This window comes from Glossina fuscipes, unplaced genomic scaffold (genome assembly GCF_014805625.2).
Source record: "Glossina fuscipes isolate IAEA_lab_2018 unplaced genomic scaffold, Yale_Gfus_2 111, whole genome shotgun sequence".
Lineage (NCBI taxonomy): Eukaryota > Metazoa > Arthropoda > Insecta > Diptera > Glossinidae > Glossina > Glossina fuscipes.
This window is the reverse complement of record NW_023998454.1, coordinates 2337527-2359415: the sequence shown is the minus strand read 5'-3', so window position 1 is coordinate 2359415 and position 21889 is coordinate 2337527. Positions and strand designations below refer to the sequence as shown.

The 21889-nt window shown below is 34.1% G+C and overlaps 1 protein-coding gene across 2 annotated transcripts in view; it reads left to right on the top strand.

Moving 5' to 3' along the window:
- The first annotated feature begins 296 nt into the window (after positions 1-296).
- Positions 297-21889, top strand: part of LOC119638995 (acetylcholine receptor subunit alpha-like 1) — a 186702-nt gene continuing 165109 nt past the window's right edge. Inside the window, exon 1 of one of the 2 annotated variants that reach the window (XM_038036171.1) lies at positions 297-482. The gene's annotated coding sequence lies outside the window, so the exon portion shown is untranslated. The remainder of the gene's footprint in view (positions 483-21889) is intronic. The other variant, XM_038036169.1, reaches the window with a different exon arrangement.

Sequence of the window (21889 nt, the reverse complement as noted above, 5' to 3'; positions counted from 1 at the left end):
AAAAAAAAAAAGGCATATTTTTAATTTAAGAGAAAGACGAAGCAGAACATTTGAAAACTTAGCAAAACAAAAACTATTCAGTACGAAATAATCTTAAAATGTGTGTTCTGTGTTCATAATGCAATAATATTTGCATAATTTCGTTTATAACACTACTATAAGGAAAAACGCCGCACGTTGCAAGAGTTCTTTTCTTCGTTTTTCTTTTCTTTCGCTGGCATACTAAATGTCTTTACTGCTGGACGTATTGTCTTGATTTGTTGTGATTAACGGTTTAACTCATTCATTATTGGAAGGCAACTGAATTCTATACGATACCGCCTCACAGTAAACGCTCACCTACTTCATGCATAAGAGGTAGGCAGCAGCGCACCAGTTGGGGTGGCGACTTGCTTGGTCGTTGGGTTGGCAAGCGGCAAAGCCGACGATATTTTGGCGCAAGGCTGCCATACGTAGGCAATGCACCGTCTTGCGCAACGATTGTAAGTAAAAATTTTCATTAAATTCTTCAAAAATGTTGTACAAATTTTATATTAAATACTTATTTATATTTTAATAAGCCCTATAGTATGTAAAAACCATAACTAGTTCGACCGTTACTCTGCTCTGTAAACCAATATTAATGTTTGCTTCCAGAGATCTTGAAAAGATTGATACTTAAGAAATGGGTGAGTGTGGAGACGGTTCAAAGAGACAGCACTGAAATATTGGGTCCACGCGGGAAACGTACTAACGAATCGTTGAGAATAAATAAACGCTAAAACTTCGAAATTAAAAATAAAGACATAAATCCTGAAAAAAGACGAATAGCCTTGATATAGAAATTATGTTGAACACTGCGAAATTACAGAGATCGCTGTACTGTCGACCAAATGCTGAACAATACTTTGGCCAGAGTATATACAGTGCGAACCGTGTTTAAAAGTAATTTCAACGAAAGAATATAACTAACGTTAAAAGTCAATAAAGAAAATATTGACTATAATAGAAGAATTATGAAAAATTATGATTGCCGTTCGGCGATTTTTAAAAAAAATTCGAATATCAAACATATTGGGAAGTGGCAAAAACCTTTATAAGAAAAAAAGAATAAGACAAGTAAACTTAGAAAAGATTAGTGTTAGAAAAGGAAATGGAAAAGTCCTTTCGGTGAGAAGAGAATTAAAGTCAAAGAAAAAGGCGAGGGTCTTTGGCAATGCCACCCTAATCAATATTTTTTCTGTAGTTTCCTGAGATACTCCACGGCTGTGTTTGTTAAAAGCATCGTTACATACCTCATCTATTTGAATCGATTATAAAATATTCGAAGTATATTGCGATTTAAAATGTGTGATGAGCAATGTTTCTTCGGTATGGGTGAAATGCATTGTATTTTAAAAATATAAAATTGTAATTATGACCAAATATAACATGCATTGTTTCTCCCAAATAGTTAAGTTATTTATTGAAGTGAAGAAAATTGGTTTACTCTCCACCGAATGATGACAATAAATTGGATATGTCTTCCCCTTTTTAATAAACAGAAACATCTCTACGTGATTCTTTAACATATGTAAATATATGTTTAATGAGTTCGGTTAAATCTCTTAATCCATTCGTTACTGTTTCTATTTGGCTTTTGTTTATTGATGACAAAACCTAAAACTGGAAACATAGTATGATCCTTTTCAAAGGCGCAGGCTAGGTTTAAATTTCCATACCTTCAAGAACTAATTAATAGCAGATGTTGATCTAAAAGCTACCGAAATGTTTATAAGAACCACCTACAATTTTAGCAAAAAAGTTTCATTACACACCTCTTGAAGCGCCCACAATAAATAGAGGAAGCATTTTACAGTCTATGAAACTGAATATTAGTTCTATCTATGGCAAGCTAAAAATTAAGTGTGCAAATGGTGATCATCGCTGAACTAGTGAATCCATATACTTTGCAGTTCCAATATATCGGCCTGGGATTCATCGCACTTGTTTGAAAATAATTTCTAAGGTGTGTGTATGGTATGGTCGAAAAGTGGGAGGAATTTATTTATTTATTTTAATTCTACTTATGCATGAAACTCGACTAAACAAATAACAGTCGAGTTCAATTGGCACTTAAAGCAAAACTTATATTAAATTATTAATAAAACTTAGTATAGGTACAATAAAACAAATAAGACGGAAAAAAAAGCATGTACACAACCAGCATAGAGCTACACTTACAACCGGTACAGGACCAAATTGCAAATGACCCCTAAAGCCATCGCAAACATGCATAAGCCTGGCAACCGATAATACTCAACAACAATTCATATTCCAATCGTAACGAGTTTTAAGGATAAAAACTAGTTTCAGTAAGACATAGGTAAATCTCACGTATTAAGTAATGTTGCTTTAATGGACTTTAATGGAGTCCGATAACGAGTGTAATAAGTGATAGACGTCATTTAGGTTCTTGCAAACTACTCTGAACGGATTAAACAGCTCATAATTATATTTACACTGGCTAAGCTTAACCAAGATGAAGTGCCTAGAGAAGCGGTTAGGGACATTTATTAATTAAATTGCATATCATCCAATGCCTGCATCCGTTTGTTGCTAGTCTACGTGGAGTTTAATTCGAATACTATTTCGGAATTTTTTTGATCTTTGAGCTTTCCGTTTTGTGTAAGCAGAAAAGTGAATTCATTAGCTTTATAGTTTTTAATTAGAGGTTTCTCTTGATAGTTGTTGATTAAGGTTTTGCTTAGTTAAAATTAACAAAATTTTATTCCTCTCTCTCTCTCTCTATATATATATATATATATATATATATATCTGTCTATGTATCTTTTTATTACTTCTTTTTCTTCATCTCATCTTTTTTTTTCTTTTTGTCATTTTGAATTTTGCTATGATAAATTTTTGTTCTTTTCGGAAATGCCAAAGCAACTTAGTGATAATTTTTTGAGGTCAAAGCCCTTCTTAATTTTAACTTTCTCAAGCAAAAAGCTTCTATATAAAAACCATTAAAATTTTGGTTAATTAATGAAGAAACCAAAGCCTTGCAGCAAATAATAATTATGTGCTTCGCAATGAAAAGGAATTTGAAAAAGCGGAAGTTTTATTAAAATATTTGCTGGAGGGTTGACTGGTCGGTTGCTTTTGTATAAACCTGTCTCTCAGCATGTAGTTTAGAAATGTGCTGCACATTCATTGTATTCTTAACTAAGTGTTTGTCTAACAACGTCTATTCAATTGCCTCCTACCCGTTCGTCTTCTCCTTTGTCTACGAGTCTTGCTGCCATTATTAGCAAACGCTTATTATTATAATTATTATAGTACGACTCATGTAAACATGCACTCATTGCTTTTAACAAACAGTGAACTGAGTGCAAAGTTTGGAACGTAATCATAATGAATACGGAAAGGAAAAGAAATGCAAGTTACTAACCCAATATAATAGAAAAGTAATGTTTATTCATGAATATGTGTGCATATGTATATGAGAAACCAAGAAAATCTATAAACTATTTAACATTACGTAGTATTTAACTTCTCAGTCCGTACAACGCGCTTCAAATAGTTAATCCGAAAAGGAGCGAAAGCAAGACTTTATAGAAAATGTGAATAGAAATCAAAAGAAAAATGAATAAATGCATGCGTTCGCATTAGCGGACAGTGTGATGAGAAAGAAGACCCCAAAAAAAAAAAAAAAAGTGACGGCAAAATGTGCATTGACATTAGCATTACTGAAGCGAAAATGCGGCGGCAGAGCACAACTAACGGGCTTTCTGTTCCGAACATGTATATCTATTTAAAATGCTGACAGCCAGACAGGAGACATGTCTTTTTTTTTCATGTCTTTCCTACTTTCTCGTATGTGTGCATGTGTATATGTACATATACGTACAAAAGATTTTTTAAACAAAATTTCTCTCTATTATGTTTGTCTTTCTTTTCTTTCATGTTAGGGTTTATGTCGTTTCCTTTTTATTCATTTTATGTAAGTTGGTGCTCACAGTTAAAAGGATAACGGTTATGGACGGACGGGATGAAAGATAATTTTCTCTTAAGCTTTTAAGTGTTTCAAATATTGTTTGAAATTTTTTTCCGAAAGTAAAAAACTCATATAATTTTTTTTTCTTTCCTTAAACTTTATATAAATTTTTACAATTTTTATATATTTCCAGTACAGGGTGTTTTCACAAGGACTTCTAATTGTCATCCGTTTCTTTCAAGCTTGCGTCATTAGGTTTCAGCTCATAAACCACAGAGGAATCAGAGTCCATTGAAAATGTCCGAAAAATTACTGTAAATGATTGTGTGAGCGGATTTCGTTTGAGGATTCAATTTGAAAAGCTTAAATTAATATTTCAGTTTCTTTCGACCAATTAAGATGCGAAAAATCCTTTTAATTATGACTAAGTGGAGTAACAAATTTGAAACATCAATTACTAGAGTAACAATCCTATTCAGAAGCTTTGTGGACTAGTTCTATTTTTCGCACCTAATAAAACCGCTTACACCGATGGTACTTTGCACGTTCTCCAACGAATTTAATCACTAGAATATAATCAAAATATATATATATACACACAGATTGACAAAAATAGGTGTGCACGGATATAAGCGGATAAATTCCTAAGATTGCTTTATCTCAGAGTTAGACAGTTCCCTTTTATATATAGATTTCTTCGCTTTACTTTGGTATATTGCGACAGGAGCCTACGTACTTGTCGCTTAGCACTTTTGCTATGCTTACGGTCCTTTCCTTTTGGTAGACTTTTCATACAACATTTGATGCCAAATATCGAGACCACTTTGAAATTTACTTGGAAGTGATTTTGAAAGTCCGAAAACTATGAACTGGTTTGGATTAGCCTATCGCTAGACACGCTACGGATAAATACGATCGCTATTGTAATTTTTCGACACTGCCTTTTGCCTCATAAACATTCGCTTTCAGGAAGACAGAAAAATGCAATGAACTGGTCGTCGTGAGCGCAAACGAAAGTATGAGAGGTTTTGTCGATTGATGATCGCTCTCAGGGCATTTTTACGGAAAAGGCTACAACTTTTCCTGTCAATACAAGTGCCCAATGCATCATATAACGCAAGAAAAAACAGTCTGGCTATTGTAGACATTTTTTTTGTAGCTTCCAGCATTGAACGTTGCCACAGAGGACTATCCTAATTAAGAAAATGAAGCCGTAACGGCATTAATGTTTGTCTAACTTTCTCAGAAGTAAGCCCAATTTGAACATCACCATAAACTTCAACCATCAATAGATCATGAGTATTTTTCGCAAAGAGAGTAAAGAACGCAACAAAAGAGTATTGGTAATGAACGAAACTTTTAATTATTTGTCATTCTTGGGGGTTAGGTAGTTCTGCAACCAAGCCAACAACATATGAGGATTTCATTGTTTTTGATCATTACAGTAGAGCACAAGTGACGTTAAGTTTCATTATGAAATTGTTCTCAATACCTACGTTGCCTTTTAGCTTAATAACTTTGCTAAAAAACGGATTTGCCTTACCGAAGTGAAGTATCCACCAAAATTATCCCGTTGGTGTGCAGTTCATACCGACGACATTAATACTACTTTGATCTGAAGACCCGACGAACGTATATACTTGTCGGAAAGAAATGTAGTTAAAAAACTCGTTTTAATTACTATCTCCATATAGTCTTCAACGGCTTTTGAACTATCCCATGGTTTTAGGTCGTAACAGTATACTTTTATAAAAAGATAAAAATTGCATATTTTTCAAGCTTTTTAGAGCCTCTATATTTTCTATATATATATATATATATATATACATGTAACAGATATATGTAACAGCACTGCTTTTTGTGACACAGTTCAATTATTAGGCAAATACGCATAATAGCTTCACTTACTGTTGCCGGTTATGACACATCGATTTTTTTCCTTACCATACTGTGTGTCATGCATGTGCAATGGAAAAATTTCTTATAAAACATTTTTTATTTTTCACTATTTTCTTTTTTTTTCGGCATAAAAAAGTTTTTTGTGTCATTTTTATGCAAGAAACAAAAATGAAGCCGCAATGGAATTTTTCTTCTGATATTGACAAACGTTATTGAATCCCATAAAACTATTTTTTTTTTCGGTTTTACCACAGGCAGTAAAAGCAACCACACAAACAAAAAAAGGGATGAACGAATTGCAGTAAAGTTAAATTCGAGCTGATATGGCAGAGGCATCGAGCAGTTACACAATGTACATGTGTTGTTTTAGCAGTTCAAATGCCAGAACTTTTAGAAACACCACAGTACACTTATAAAGGCACATTAAACAAAGAAATAGATGGATACATAAGTATAACTCCCCAGCGTTATAAGCTTATAAGTAAAAAATGTATGGCAGTTAATGATCATTCGGCCATCTTTCTAGACCAAAGAAATTTTAAATGAATATTTGGCCGAAAATAACCAAATATGTTAGATTGGCAGAAAAGTTATTGCGCAATCTGTTTTTAAACCTTTAGGAGTGTATGTGTATGTTCGTATCTAATCTATAATTAACTAAACTGTACTAATGGCACGTTGTTCAGGTGTCTTTTGCTAAGCATTAAAGTGAGAGCCTTGGAAACAAATTCCCAACGAGTGAAATACCAGTTTTGCAAATTTTTGACAAATTCATTTGCTCGTAAAATGTTTCCTGCCACTAACGAATGGATATATGTTTCCACGAATTGCTGTCAAAGCGAAAATTTGACATTGAATCACAAATCAATTTGTTTGGTCAACACATTTTATAAGCGTTACAACTTTTGGAATCAAAAAGTACGTCGTATATGCTATCCGATGCAAACACGCCTCTAACAATATGTTTTGATTTATATTCATAATGAGCAAGTTTTTTGGATTTTGGAGGTGAGATGACGTACGCTAGACGAAATACGACTTTTTATTCAACCTTTTTCCCCGTTTTTATTACATTATATATGTGTTGCGTATGTATGGAGATCAAATAAGAGTTGCATACTGTTAATTTGATACAATTTTTATTTAAGAGACTGGAACGAGAATTTCCGTATAGATCTACTCTTGACAAAATAACACGAATAACGTACATTTTAAAGTCATTTAGTTAAGCAATGACTTCAAATGATCCCAAACCTTCAAGTTTGGTGGAATATCGGTATTTCGGAAGATTTTACCATCATTAAACGTTTCTTTCCACCCCCTCCGCCCTCCCTCCTCACCATCCCATCTAATTCACCCCAAAAAATAGTTCCACAACGCCCTTCATTGAAGTTAACTGCAATGATATTTTCATCATTTCCATCAGATGTTGTTTTCACGTTGTTGAACAAACGACAGCCATTGCTTTTTTGTACACGTAAGTCTATTTTAGAAACAGTATATGGGTTGCTTTACTCCAAACGGAGAATTTTTTTTTGATTACGAAACAATTCAACCAAAAATTAGCGTCCATCCAAAGGCATGCAATGGAATAAGTTTCAACAATTCCTATAGGTGGTGCACCTGTGTATGCTTTCACGGTAATTTGACACAAGTCCGTTTATTCAGTCCTGATTTCATCACTCTTTATTTGTATCAACTTTTACCAACAACAATTGTGTAGCATTACGTGACATTAAAAGCGTATCAAAGATTCGATATAAATTGATAGTCTCGTTCACTTTGAGTAGAATACTTTTTTTTTTCTCAAAAGTATTAAGCGGGATAATTGCCGCTGCTTCTTACAAATACAGCGACATATCGCAACTGTTCATTAATATTTCACACATAGTTGGAAGACTGATATACACATCCGAAGACAAAGATTGTGCTTTTCGTTTTACATGAAACACGCACTTGAAATTAATGACACAAGGTCATGCATATACAAAACTAAAAAACCAGAACATCTAAAAATGGTTGTGCAAAAACAATTTGTTATAAAAAAGAAGAAAAAAAAATGAAAAAGTATTACATGTGCCTTGGAGTGAACCTTTGATGTCTTCCGCCTTAAATAAATATATGAAAATTTGAGTCGAATTCCTTATTGGGAAATTGTTATTGAAGTCGTTGTTATTAATATCGGATAATTAAATGATACGAATTTCATGTGCCATTTGTCTTAACTTATATTACATTTTTTTTCAAAGGAATAGTTTTAACTTCCGTAACCACTTGAGCATCCACGCCCACTTGCGTTATAAAACTGGATTAGCCGGTTTCTTATATAAACTTCTGACTTTTTTTCCATCTCTGGCCAACGTGCAATCGCACCCTACAAATATTTAGTACTTATTAAAATGGTAGTGTCAAAGTTTATAGAATTCTGTGAAGAGCACTGAGCACGAGAGCATAATGTTTTTTTCAACCTTTCGAGCAATAATCATTACATAAGTTATCATTTAGATGCTTCTGCTCCATTCCACACGCTATTTCATATTCTTGAAAATTGCAGCAATAATTGCATGGGCTAATTCAGGGCTGAAAGCTATTCAGTAGAAGATTTGGAGACATTCTGCATTCTAGGTAAGGGCTTAACAAACGGGTACACATGCACCTGTGAAGTGTTTCAACTATCTGCTATATAGACATAGATAGAAATGCAGTCGATCAAATCTTTACGCTTTTTATACTCACAGCAGATGAGTTGGCCACAAGTTTGCAGCTCCCAGAAGTTTAGATTTCTCATTAAGCGAATATATATACATACATTCGCACATCTATGTGCGCACGTCACGAGCATATCAAATAATTGTACATCGATATACCTGTGTATTTCTTCTGGAGCTCGCTCTTATAATTTATGAATGTTTTACAATACGTTACACATTCGGTGAACAATATCCGTAAGATATTTTCCAATGTGTGCAGGTAATGGATAGTCGGTCGGAAGATGTGCATAATTTTTTTCATATTAGGCATAATAGAAATAATCTGGTTAAATCTATTTGGGCTTCGGGTTTAATAAGATTAATAAGGGATAAGAGAAATTTTTGAAATGAGAATATTTTTATTTGCAAAAATGAAACTTATAACGGTAATTATTCTTTGCACATACCGATATATGCCGGCAAATGCTGGTATTAAATTGTAATGTAAACTATTAATTAAAGTCATATACACATACATGCAACTACACACGTGAGGCGTTGCATCTATAGAATATTTAATCGTTCAAAGTTAAAATACTCAAGGATAAGATAGTTGCACGTGCGTTGTATGTAACTTTGTGCAGGTAAATGCTGGTATGTTTGGATGTAACGCACAAATTCAAGAGTGCGTACATAATGGTTATAGCACCGTATACTAATACAAGTAATGTATCGTTGCCATTTCAGGGTAGCGCACACTTTTACAATTGTACACTCATAGACAAAAACACACGTACACTTAGAAGTAGACTTGTTAAAAGTTTCACCATTAAAACATTCCATACACGTAAAGAGCGTTATACTTTTGCACAGGCAAACACATATACACGCAGATAATCTATATATTTTTAGAATCCTTTATAGCTGTTTGTGGTTAAGACTGAAATAAATTCTTCTTCTGTTTTTGTTATATTTGTATTTTTTTTATTTATATATATATATATATATATATATATGTATATATATATTTTATGGCAACGTACAAGGTCTGTAAAGTGTCGGGCTCGTTTTGGCTCCTTTCTCGCCACTTTACAAAGATACTGCACGAAGATAAATGTGTATGTTGTGGAGATAATGGTATAAGAGGGCGAGAGTGCCATACACAGAAAGACACTTTCCTTATAATGCACGTATATGGATTTTATGCTATCTATTTATATATGTATGTATATATGTACATGCAAACATATTTGTTTATTTATACACAGATATCGCATATAAATGCCAATGTATGTACATGCATATAACTATGTGGATTATGTCGTTTTCCTGCTGGTGTCGTTAGGCTGCTTGGCAATTAAAGTCAACCATTAAACATTTTCGTCGCACACACATGCCTCGATGATGTGCACATAACTACTAGTTTGGTTTACCAATCTCAACCATAGCCATTACTGACATACTGTTATTATTCACATATTACATATATATTTATATATAAAAACACACGCATACACATATACTGGTTTTAAAGGTACACTTTTACTACTCGTGCTCATACCTTATATTAAATAGACTTTTGATATAAATGTATGAGTTCCCAGCCATCAAGGCTTTTCTTGCTAAATTTAATGAAAATTAAAATTTAAAATAATTCATTAACGAATCTCTGCAAAATGTACACAATTCATTCCATTTTACAACTTAATGTATCAAGCATCATAAGTTATTTGATCTACATATGTATGTTCATAAATAATTTAATTTTATGCAGGTTCGCTGGTTCTTTATCAATACGTTCCAAAACATTTCATAACATTTAAGTTTACTAGATAGCCAAAAATAATAAGCAGCATGAGTTTAACTAATCCAAGGCGTACGGCCTAATCCAGATTAGGTATCTCACTTTGTATAACAGTAGAAAAGAGCGGTAATTTACGCAAATTAAAGGATAAAGTAGAAACAAATAACTAAACTTTCTCGATGCTTCGATCAAACTTGTTTGTAAGTTTAAGCACAGAAAATTACCGCAAAGCACAGACATTATTTATGTGCAGCAAATTTTTCAAAATTGTAACACAGTGCAAGTCAACTTTTGTAAGGAACGTCAATCATTTTCAAATCCATCCGTCGCTAAGAAAATGAGCATTAGTTGAAGCATTTACAATCATTATTATTACGAATTTGCACCGAAATGCTCTTTAAGAAGATTTCAAATATCAAGTCCTTATAATTTTTGGCTGGGCCTTAGCCAAAAAGTAAGTTAAAATAACAACAAAAACTGCAATTTGTCATTCGTGACGTTTTAAAGAGATGGCACAGGATTCTAAAGTTAGACGAAAACCTAGAAATATCTTTAGAAGTCGAAGAACACGAGTCTCCTAGAATGTCCAAAAGAGCAAAATCTCGCGAATATTTTCTGGTGAAAATTATTGTCCTTTTTATGATAAGGTCGAACACATCAAGGATACAAGTTTTTGTTTACTCCGTGCTTTAGATAAAAATGCAACCATATTTCCCACATTGAAAATTGGATCCCTCAATTTCTTAGGAGGAAGTCGAAATAGCTAGCTGCCGTATATATATATGGCGATAATTTTTGTTCGAAGAATGGTTTATAATAATTGAAATATTTTCCCTTCACGAATCTAGTCATTATTTCTTAAGTTTTCATTTCTGTGTGTCAAGGAGGCTATCAGCGCTCTACCCATGCACGTGTATCTATAGTCTAATAAAAATTTTAATTACTGTTTCTTCTTTCGTTATCAATGTGTCACTCATACATAATAAGAAAAGGGAATGTTACAAATTTATCCGCAACTGCTGTTCGACTTCCCGCTCATTAATACTATGTGGTTTATTTGTCATATGTGTTACATGTTTGTTTTTTTTGTCATGCTCTAGAAATGTGCGCTACAGCTTTCCAATGTTCATATTTTGAGGCGTATTGCAAAATGCAATTAAGTTTACATGTGTGGCGCATTGTGTCCATGTATTCGGCAATTCAACACATCACTCAATAAGTTCATAGGTTGACTTGTAATGTCGCCACCGTTGACGACTAAATCATATGATAGTACCAACCGTCACACGAAATCTGTCAAAGTTTCATAACAATTCGAACACCAACGTACAAGTTACTGTTGTTTAAGTGACGCTACATTTGTTTTTGTAATACCGTGATAATATCTGAATTTCATGCGCTTTTGTAGTTTAGCGCCAAAAAACGCTTTTTCCGCCCCTTTCTTCCTTACTTGGAAGGACAGTAGTGCTAAGCCATTGTGATGAACAATACATGCACTACATTATGACAAGCTCGAACGAACGTGACGCATGGCGCGAGCAAACCATTAACTTCGACGATAAAGGTGAGTACGCAAGACGTGGGTGTTTTGGAGGGGGCATCTGAAAGTTTTGTATTTCGGTTTGTTCCTACCAAATCAAACTGTCATTAAGGAGTGTTATCAAAAGTAATTGAAGTGATTACGGCAAACAATGGGCCCGACAGTCCAAAGTAACGGCATTGTGAGTTTTTAGTGTTGCAACATGAACTATCTTCTACGAGTATCTCGAATTTATTCAACTTCCTCCGAGATTAGTACCACAGAAATGCAAGCGGTAGGTTTACGTGCGTTTTATTTGCAATCGTTTGTACAAATTATTGATAGGAATTTATGTTTAAAATACTTTTAGTTTTGTTCGTTCGAATATGGGGATTCAACTCTCTAGACTCAAATGTCACGACTTCCGCAAATATTCTCGTTATGCACTTTTACAAACCAGTTACCTAAATTATTTCTTTTTATACGAAACGGTTTGCAAATTATTATTGATATTCTCGACAGCCGCCTGCTGCTTGAGGTAGATAAAGCGCTATTAATGCGTGTTCGGCTTTTTGACCATTTTTAGAATTTGGTTTCTTAGAAAATCCGTTAGCTTTCATGCAAACTAATTTCATCAAATAGGGCATTTCCTAACAGTATTAAGCAATTCGGCCCCTTAACACGTGTTCAGTAGACGACTTACTGCTTGTTCTGTGTTCTTGAACTGTGCACCAAAATGTGGGTTAGTTTCTGGCTAAGTTTAAAAGACAAGTAGTTCTTTCCATTCCGACATTAATGTTACTTTCATAATAAAAGATAGTAGGAGGGGTGCCTAGTGATGGCCCACACTTTCAATGGTAAATTTATGACCAGCTTTTTACATTGAATACTATACGTTGTCGTTCTGATGCTCGTCGTAGAGGAGAATAATGTTTGATGAATAAAGGGAAAGAAAAAGACGAATAAGCAATTTTTTTCCAAATTAGCATCGGTCATACCTAGCTCAAACTGGATATATTGCGAATCGTGAAGCTATATACTTATAAGATTATAAATTTTATAGAAGGGTGAATAATTAGTTTTCCAGTATTTCAATGATTTTCAGTTGTTACCATTTCTGATCTCTTTATAAAATGGAAGTGTTCGTAATTTTTCCTAGGATCAGTTTACACTTTAACGTTATTTTCCCCGTCTGGACGGCATATTTATTAGTATATTGGAATAAATGTTGTCCACGTACCTAAAAATTTGTCAGAATGCTTAAAAACTGTCTACCAATTCCTACCATAACTAAAATTAAAACGGTACCACAGTAGCTTTCGTAAATGAACCATTGTTTTTATAGCACCTCCTTCGCCGTGCCAAATCCAATCCGTCCCAAATCATAACTTAGTAACGCTAAATTTCTTCTGTGAATTCGTAGCAACATATTGGTGGCAAAAATTAATTGGATCTGCTCTTGCATCCACCGCTTGAAACATATTTTCCATAAAGAAATTGTGAAAGAAAGAACGCTGTAACATCATCATTTGAATTGCAAAACTAGGAGGCTGTAAGGAGTAAGGAAAACGTCTTTCTCTTATTTTTATCTTTCGTATAATTATTATTTGGTTAATGACCTCAGTACATTATTAAAAACCTTTTATCGATTCAAACACGTTTTGTCTGGTAAAGTAGATGTAAAAGAAATCAAATAAATTTTCTAGTTAATTACAATTTCACTTCTTTCTCCCTTTCAGGAAGCAAAAAAGCGAAATAAAGAACGTGGAATACGTAATTCAGATAGATATACGAAGAAACAAATATAAACAACTTTATGTATAGTACAATAATGGTTGACTGCTTTCGCAGTATAAGTGTCTAACAAACAATAATATAGTGAGGACCACTCTATGTGACTGTGTGCTTATATGCGTAAGCCGGTGCTTGAAGTAAACCCCCTTTGGATTTATTTATATAACAGGATAAACGTTTCTGGTATTAGTTGCTGTTTATTTAAGCGCACATACAGCAATTTATTTAAAAACTTCCTGTGTATATTAAACAAGCAAGAGCTCACGATTTGAACGAATATGTAAGCAGACAACATGTTTTTACAAAACTGTGTTTACGAAAACAGACTTTCCCTTAAATATTTTAATTTAATCATATAATTACTTTTATCTATGAGAACAATGAAAGCCTCAAACGTCTACTCACTGTTTTAAAAAACTCGACGGGGCGGAAAAGGGTATGCAATTTGGTCAGCATTGAATGTAGATTGAATAATACGGAGAGGAGGTGCGACACGTTTTAGTGTATCTGTTGCAGTATGTAGACATATGCGTTAGCAAAACTTTTTCGGGAATATTCATATTCCTGATGAGTGCTTGTTTTATGGTCTACAGATCCGTTCCTTTCTCTGTTTTTGGAACTATCGCGCTTGGAATAAGAAGTCGAAATACATCATGTCTGCACTGTTTATTGAAGGTTAAAGGTAATCAATATCCGGCTCTCTATATCATAAACTGTGAGAGATTTAATTTTCTTGATTTTTAAGATAGACTTCGGTTATCCGGTGAATTGTTGAAATTACTTGTATACTCGTTGTCAGACGAAAGCCTCGTTTATTGGAAGTTCACCTATGGAGCTGAAGAAATTAAGCCATTGTTAGTTTTATCGTTGGTTTTGATTATGTGGTTAGTGAATCAAATTTCGCAACACGCAAGTTAAAAAAACCCATTACCAACTGATTGTCGTATGTGGCTAAGACAAGCAGCAGCATCTGCTTACACCTGCTTTGTAATTGAGAAATGCTTAAGACTTGCCGAGTAACACAATCTGAGAGTAATTTATTTCTCTTTTAAAATTTCTCTCTTCCTGTCGGCGTCTATTCGCGCTCTTATCATAAAAGCAAATTAACAATATTTTATGGGGACAACCGTCGCATGCGGACACATTAATGGCAACAATTTACATTATGGCAGACGTGAACATACATACACAAATACATAAATACACAATCCTACTCTTTCTGTTTCATTCTCTCCCTTCCTTACATTCTACTTATAGATATTTCTTGCGTTTCTTGCATTTCCCATATATGCGTTTATTTATTACTATTGACTACTATTTTCTGATCAGATAGTTGTATGTCGCTTAAAATAATTAAACAAATATCAGGGCACAGTAGACCAATTGATTGTCTTCATACACTCTTTAATGCAATAATGGCCATAAGTTTGAATAATGACAATTCCTATGGGTGAGTTAATTTATTTTTTTATGTTAAATGTGTTCCAGTCCATTGTTGTGGGCAAAAATTTGTATTACATTCTGTATTAGTAAATAGAACTTCGATCGCGAAATTTCTGAATGCGAAAATGATCACGCTTCTGATGTTTTATTTATGAGATCGACTCGGCCGAAATTTTGTATCTAAGCTTACGACGTATCCTTTTCGTTATGAAAAAAAAATAGATAAGCGGAAAACCATAATGGGTGGTGTTGGCGAAAGCTAGCTATAGAGTAATTTCCGCAGTCGGTTCTGTGGTTGAAGGATGGATTGTTATTTAAACAACTACATCTTATACAGTTGGTGCACTTTTATATAGTATCTTTCAAGTAAAGCCATTACTTCACTAACTGTGTGACATGTGGCAGAAAAGTTCAGTCGACATCGTTCGATTACGCATCCATTCACCGCAACGGCGCGTTTAGAAAAGATACTGTTACTCCGCCTCCACATAAACAGCACCAAAATATTACTAGAGTGTTGTGATTCAAGAATTTGGTCGAGTGTATTTCTCCGGTTTTTCGGACAATACACGAACGGACGAAAATGATCATTCACAATAATTGATTGGAAGATTAGGAAATTGTTCACGCATTACTAGAACCCAATCCTCGAACATGCAGTGAATGTATCTGGAAAGTTCTTGAACAGCTTTAAATATCATTGCAACGACAATCGTGTATATTCGCCGTTCAAAAATGGCGCCTGCTGTTAAAGAGCCCATAGGATAAACTAAGCACAAAACGTTTTCGATATTTGCAAATGATTACCCACGAAAGGGACTACAGATAACCTCAAATGCAAACACGTAAAGTCCATTGTGTGCCACCAAAACAATTTCTTTAAATTTCCTCTGAGTAAAGTTCATTAAAAACAAAGGCTTGTTACATCCACGGAGGTAAAGTGTGCACAATTTACTGTATATAAACGAATTTTTTCTTATATTACTACTGAAGAGAAATGGTTTTAAAATCGTGTCTAAGCTTCGCGTGCATCTACGGTCCAGATGATATTAGAGTTTTGTCCCTTTTTAAGCCGAACAATATTGTTCTTTAATGGGATATACATTAGAGAGCTTTTTTCGATGCATTCGTTCTTATGCTTTAAATCGAATAGAAAACCATTCAATAAATTTATTTATCTTAAATATCGGCACCTTTAATACCCAATATACGACTCTGATGGATAATAACAACAGAAACATTTGACTATAATATGAACAAATTTCTTTTATTGCTTTTGCATCATAATCGCCAATGGAACTATTGTTATAGCCTAACATCAAGTCTACAACTACATAATAGTTAGTTTAATGGATGCCAGATATATAACAGTAACAACAACAATAACAATTATACCAGCAGCATAACGGCAAGCCATCGAACAACCATATTTTGGCGTCAGTATAATGATGAATCTCTACTAGAAACAAATGTGTTTCGAAAACTCATTTGTTCCATGTGTTGTTAAGCTAACACTAAGTGAGAAGCAGAGGAAAGAGAGAGCGAAATCAACCACTAACATAACACATATCAGTTGTGCACATATTCACACAAATAGATTCAGAATCAGTAGCAATTTATGTTCTCTCTAAACGCTAACAACGACACCAATCGAAACATGTACGTTGCCAAACGAAACTATGGTTGTAAAATAAAAAGATGTGCAAACAAGAATAAAACAAAAATAAATTGATAGACAATTTTTGGCTTTATGCTGGTGCAGGCAAACTAAATGTATACGTGTACGTGTGTTAGGCTACAAGTAAGGCATAGAAAATTATTAGTTTCTATTCTGTTTTTGCTTATTTTTACGATTCAATGCCTATAATGAAACGTAATAGAAACTAAATTGAGATTTTTGACTTTAATCCGGACCATAAAGATGACGATGGTGACGATGAATGTCAAGTCAAATGAAAAAATGGAAAATGAAAACAAATGTTGGAAAAAAGATGGCACTTTTGTTAACAACACTTTATGCACTGAGGCTTTTGCTGCTAGAAGCTATTAGTTCTAAACAATGTCGTTTTCAAACAAGAATTTTCGACGACTTCAGAAGAAAAATTTTTATTTTTACTAATACCCAGCAAGAAATAGATTTAAGATATTGCCTGCGCCGCGGTAAGCTCACTTAAGCTGACACTTGGTAAGACAAGTAATATTAAGTCATTACACTTTCCTTTACAAATTCGAGAGTATTTTTGATACCAATTAAGACAAATTCTCTGAAGCCGCCAAAGAATGCTCCATCCCGAAACCCATCTTTCGTAACTAAAGTCGGTTATCTAAGGACCTCTTGCCATAAGATTATGTCCAAATGTTCGAAGGCACTTTGCTAGTCGTTTTGAATACCTGCTGCTATTTACCTTCTCATTTTGAAAGCGATGTCAAAGACAGCGAATTGTTCGTTTAAGGTGTTGGAAAAACGTCAAGTTTCGTTAGCTTTCGCCTTGAAGAGATGGCTTTTCCAATTAAAATTGTACAGTTTTTATAAATTTTCTATTAAAAATGAACGATGATCGGACAGATGCAGAAGAAGAATTTGTTCGGTTGCTAGCTACGGGATGTTTCTTCTTTCTCGACTTCTTCGCGCCGGACCGTCATGTCAGAGCGTCAGTAAAAGATCTACATGATTCGTTGAAAAAAGGAAATGCTATCACACGCACCTTTTACAAAACGTTGCCTTAACTGCATCTCAATAATTTTGAAAAAATGCAAGCGTGGCAAGCGGTCCGAACTCGTAATACAGATAAAATTCTAAAACTATTTTTTTCCTTTCGGGTGTCAGTATATATAGTCCTCCGGACACTTCTAAAATGCCTGAAATGAACACAAAATCAAGGATAAAGTATTTATAGGTCAAATTGATAACTCCTTTGATGGCTGTAAATATCTTTGTTAATAACCGTTATCGTAAAGGGCTTAAAGCGAACTTGAAGTTCTTTTTATCTAAACGAATATAAATATGCCAATGCTGCTCCTAACGTCAAGAGCATAATATTAATTTAAATTGTACTAATGAAAAGTGAAGTAAATCGTGGCAAGCTTTAATACACATGACGGAAACTGCTTGTAAAGAAAAAAATCGCAGTATGTTTTATAAAACATAGCTAACCTTCTGGACATCTCTAATAAATGTTTACATGCAATTATATATATTATATATCGTACAGATAGCAAGTTCACGGTCTTTAGCCAATAAAGATATGTTTTTGAGCAGATTATTACGTTTTAGGTAAGAAGATTAAATTCGGTCGTGAGCAAATATTTTATACACATTACCCATCAGGAACAACATTTTCTTATTCCATAATATTGGATAAACGTGGCTAATTTTTTCTATGTTCAGAATAAAAGTGCAAATTTTTTTCTAGTTTATGAGTATTATTAAGCAAAGCGAAGATGTTTACAGCTTTCGCAGCATAGGCGTGTGAGCGCTGTAGGCGCATTCTTCGACCGGATTAACTCATTTTCGTTTTCTTTTGCAAATTTGTAGGCAATATATTCATATTTGCGAATGAGAGAATGTTGACCACAAATACTACATGGTTGAGCAGCTGGACAGATGGTCAGACTAATAAAGGGACATGCTGAAGTGTATTCCGAATATAAAACCGTGAAAGATTTTACGTACTTTGCGGAATTTTTGAATTTGCTTCTATGCATTACAAAAAGCAATAAGATGATTTTAAAACTGAAGAGGCGTGGCGGATTTTTTCCATCTTTTAATGGCACTATAGCATCTCCTAGAATGTACGTTCAAATTATGTAGTTTATGAGTAATGAGCCGAAAAGTAATTTTTTATTCCTTTTGGAAAACAAGGATGTCTTCATATTACTGTAGGCGTGTGCTTCGACCGATTTGGCTGATCAGCCTGCGTGCAAAACGACCGACTTTTTCTGCAAATTTGAAGTCCACAGCTCATTTGGCGCCCAGGGGAATGTTTTCAACAGACATTACACAAATTGACAGGGCGACGCACGAGCGATGCACGCGAACTTGCTTAGTCAGTATCTGATGCTGACCAAGAAAATGTATACTTTGTGTGGTCTCTGAGGTTTCCTTCTGGGTGTTGTAAACGTTTTGACAAAATTAGTACACCCGTACACCCGTACTCCCGTACATTCTTCGGTGATAGGTTTAAAAATAAATTGATCAGCATATACAATAGTTGTGCAAATTGAAAGCGAGCGTTTTTTGACGAAATTAAGCCTTGCTTCAAATATGGTTCTAATCACGGTTAATATTCTAAATATTCACTGTCTATGGACTGATGCCACTTACCGGGTAGATAACAAACGCGGTAGCGTAAAAAACTTATTGCTTTCGAAGCGAAATAATTATTGTGCTCATTTTCGCGCATCTGCGACTTTGCAGAAGCATTGATCTGCGATGCCTTTATCGATCTGAACTAGCGCTAATTTGCATGGGAGGTGTGGGAAATACACCGCGAGTGGGAGATGTGCCCACCACAAGTTAAATATCATTTCCTGGATTGCTTTTACTTGAGACTCATGGACATGCGAATTTTCATGGTTTTCAAGACTAAAATCTTTTACACGAAATCTCGCAAATCAAATGTTAACTCCGTCTTCGTTTAATTCGGTTTCAAATAGACAAAAATGCAGTATCGTAAATTATGTCAATCCCGTTACATGTTACGCACATACATTAGGTTGAAAGCTATGAAACGGGCGTTTTTTGTTTAGTCCGTGTTCAGCTACGACTGATAGAGATACATTGTAATGTGCGCTCGATATTTTTATTTATAAAGCTTAAAAGTATCCATCTTACTCATTTTGTAAGATTTTTTTTCGTGTTTGTATCCCATTTTTATTGTATTTTTATCGTAAACCAGATGAAAAAAACACGATTTACATCTACTCTTGTTGTACGAGTTTGAATTAAATCATACCGCAGCTCAAGTTTCAAGAAATATTAATCAGGAATTCGGAGATGGATCCATCAATCAAAAAAAATGCTCGATGCTGGTTCCAGAAATGTCGTTCTAACAATTTGAGTGTCGTCAATGAGCCTCGGGGAATATCATTGATAACGAGGAATTAAGGACAACTGTAGAATCCGATCCACACCCAAGTAGTCGAGCACTTGGGTCTAAACTAGGAACTAGTCGTACAGCTGTGTTAAAACATTTGTATACAATAAATCAAGTCAAAAAATTGCAAAATTCACTTAATAAATAATATGAAAAATTGCGCTTTTCGTTTCATTCAAGCACCAGCATCATTGTATTTATATTATACAACCATATATATCTTCGAAATTTCGAAAATCAGGAAAAATGAACGCGTTATTTACACACCTGGTGTGTCCCAGATTTTCTTTAAATGTTCAGGAAAGAAAATGAACTGACGTTTCTTTGCAGAGACGAACGGATGTATTGATCTAATTGGATTATCCAAGACTACTTTATTTCAAAAAATCCTTTGCTTGTCGACACATAAAAATTTATATGGAACTTCCTTATTACACTTGAAACTGTTAATTATCCAATAATAAATCCTAAACAAATAATTATTCATTACTACGAACTTTAGCATTTGTACTTTTGGGATTTAAATGGTTTTAACGTACACTCAGGTTTCGAGGCAAGCAATCGTAAGATAATGTCGCTCGGATTCCCTCAGCACTAACTATTCGAAGATAAAGACATCTTTACGTATGATTTATTTATAAAATAATAGAAAACAGTCTCTCCATTTCAAATCAATTAGTCTGCCACACATATATCCCTTTTTCCCTGTAGTTACGGTTATTAGTTTAGACGACACTCAGCCGCAGTACACGAAAACTAATTAAGTAAAAATGTCTAGCAAAGATTTAAAAGCATTTGGTATATATGCCTGAAGTAAATTCTATTTCAGGCCTATTTATTTCCTGTTTATTATTCTATCACTCTTTTACCGACTTAACGATACACTTAATTTTATTTTCGTTGCAAAAAAAAAAAAAAGGAAAGACGATCTCCGGAAATAGTTAAAAATAAATAAATAAAAATCTAAAAAATAAACAATATTCTCGAGTATATAAGAAACAAGAAAATTTACTCAACTCTTGCAATGATACTTGGTGCTAGTGGCCAAAGGCTGTTCAACTGCTGCACACACTATGAAGACTAAATTGAACATCCGGCGGCACATTTTTCTATGCTGCTACGGTATTTGTCATATAACAAAATGAAAATAAGGAACTCGTTGGCTGTTTTTTCTTATCTCACATTTTTTTTTTTTTAATAAAAAAACTAGCAACAATTGCATAAATTTTTTTTTTTGCTAGAAAGCGCCTTTAAGGTATAGCACACAAAACTTATTTGGTATAATAAAAAATGACACTCGTTTTTAGCTGTAATGTGTTCACTAACATTAAAACGAAAGCAACAATATCGTATAGTTTACGTTTGATATGAAGCGAACAAAATAATCCTGCTCAACATTGTTTAGTCTCCGTTGCGTTGCGCTAAAGCTCTCGCAGTCAAATGGCAGAGAATGCGACATGGAAAATGGGCTCTAAAGAAAAACGGCGCTTGAAACGATTTTTTTTGCTTAATATTTTTCAAATTTAGTTTCTATTTATTACTTTCGTCATATAATGAATAATAGCTGAATACAATGGTAGTCAATAAACATAAAAGTTGAAATCCGTTGATCTACATGTACCTTCGTTCGCTCCTGCTCGCTGTATCACCTTTCCTTTCGGATTCTCGTTATTATATTATAAAAAT